Source organism: Nannobrachium achirus (genome assembly GCF_963921795.1).
Source record: "Nannobrachium achirus genome assembly, chromosome: 8".
In the NCBI taxonomy this organism is placed as follows: Eukaryota; Metazoa; Chordata; class Actinopteri; order Myctophiformes; family Myctophidae; genus Nannobrachium; species Nannobrachium achirus.
In genome coordinates this window covers 12322702-12325130 of record NC_137817.1, presented here as the reverse complement: position 1 = coordinate 12325130, position 2429 = coordinate 12322702, and positions in this window count along the sequence as shown.

The following is a 2429-nucleotide window of genomic DNA, read 5'->3' as shown; positions in this document are numbered from 1 at the left end:
TTTTAAAACCTACAAAACAACCCTAATATTAAAAAAATTGGACATTAACTGGCTGGCGTACTGTTCTGGGAGGTCCCAAACTAGATGACCCCCAGAAAGGGGGTGGGGGTCCGGAAAAGTTGACACCCATTATTTTCTCATTGTTTGGACTCTATAGAACCAGGATCTGCAAAAAAATCAATTTTAGCACAAAAATCCTACGGAATTACACATCGTACCTTGGCCAACAGGATGCTGCAGCTGCTCCTGGCTTCTCCATCATGGAAGCAAACATGTCACCCAGGGGTGTCGCACCAAATTCTGGGCCCTGGGTACAAGGATTCACTGCGGGCCCCCCATGAATGTTCTTCATAGGGGGAGGGGGTTTAACCCATTTAGACTGGGAACGCATTATTTTGTGCTTTAACTATCGGTGCCGCGCTGTGTGCTTGTAGATCTGCTATCTTTGAAAAATCATGAAAATGTGTGCAAGTCTTATATTGAATATTTCAAATCTGTCTAGGGTTTTTTGAAAAACCTATGTTTTCCATCTCCAAATATTTAGTTCCAGGGACCCCCCAGAAGCAAAATTTGAGGTACAAATGTACGCTTAAAAAACACATATTCAAAGATTTGCACACATTTCACGACTTAGCAGATCTACAGATCTACGAAATAGCAGATCTACAAGTTTACAGCGTGGCACCGAGTGCCGCGCTGTGAGCTTGTAGATCTGCTATTTCCGCTAGTATCTGCTAGATCTGCTAGTATAAAATAATTAAGGCCCCTCCACCTTGGGCCCTAGTAACTCAGTCCCATGCACTTTTCTCCCCCTTGTGATGCCCCTGGCCTTCTCTACATCATGGAAAACTCAAACCTGTCACAGCCACTTATCTCTCTAACAGCACTCTTTCCCTCTCACCCTTTTCCATATGGTCTCTGTCCTCCTGAAGCTATTCCTCTATTTCTTGAAACTTTAACAACCAACACAAATCGTGCATGCACGGAGTTCACCTGGCACACAATATTATGGGGTCCGAGGCTGTCATACAAAGAACCTGTTTAGCCCCTCTAGAATGGTTCAATCTAGAGGTAATTAGGAGGACTGGTTCTCTGTATGTTCTTCAGCGTTTTGATGCAACACTGGCAGGAATAGTCAGCATAACACCTGCTACAATGAGCATCCGAACACTGCAAACTAAAATACACTGTTCTCATATAATAAATAATATTTAATAACAATTAGGCCCAATAATAATAGACTACTACTACTACTACTACTACTAGCCTGCCTACTACTACTACTACTAGGCTACTACTAATACTAATACTAATAGTAAAAGAAATTGAACATGCTCGCCTAAAATAGGACGAGCATGAGGTGAAGAAAATAAGCCAGGGGGTCCGGGACCCCTAGGGGGTCCTCAGAGTTACTACAGGGGGGCCACCACTATTTGTGTGATAAGGATCATGTTTTATACATTAACCCCTTGAACCCTAGAGTAGCATCCCTATTCTAAGTGGAACATTAGCCAAAAATAGTAGATCTACAAGCTTACAATAGCCGATCTAAGCTTGTAGATCGGCTATTTTGGGCAAAGAGGTTTATGGAGGGAAAAGAAGAGCAGAGCAGACTAGTATTTGACGGTTCAAGTGGTTAAATGTCTGAAAACACACCTTAGTCCAACATGAAGTCTAAGCTGTCTTAGAAATCTATGAACATGTTTTAATCTGCAACACAATCTTATACATTATGTAGTGGGGGTCCCTGCTTCATTACTCTCTCAGCTAAGGGGTCCTTGGCCTCAGGCCCGGCGCCACGGGGGTGCCAGAGGGGGCCTTTCACCCTCAATTGCAAATCCTGCCCCCTCAGTTTAAGTTTTGTATTGTCACTGTCGGGCAGAAACTTTGTATCTCCGAGTTTCAAATTTCTATGTTTTATCGTAAAGTAAAGCCCCGCCTTATCTTCCAAGACTATCACACAAAACTAGTGAAAATAGCCGATCTACAAGCACACAACGCCTCGCGATGCGAGGCATGTAGATCGGCTATTTTCACTAGTTTACATAATTTTTTAAATGATAAATACAAAACCAACGGTATTGGACAAACAAGGTTTCCACTCAACGAACAACATCAAAACATATATTGTTTTAATATAAAATTGAGATGTGCCCCCTCACTAATTTCAACTGCCCCCTCAGTCATTTCATCCTACAGCCGAGCCTGCTTGGCCTGAAAACGTTGAAGACCCCTGAAATAGGCTATGCATTATTTTATTTTTTAAGGTAAAATGCGAACGCTAGATGGTGGCAAATCGCCGTCCCCTGGGAGAGAGAGAGACCCTGGCTGTGTGGTTGATGTGGGCCCATGGCAGGCCCAGTGGCAGTTCATGTGAGCGGCAGATAGATGGCCTTATCCCGGGATGACATGACATGCACGCGGTGCAT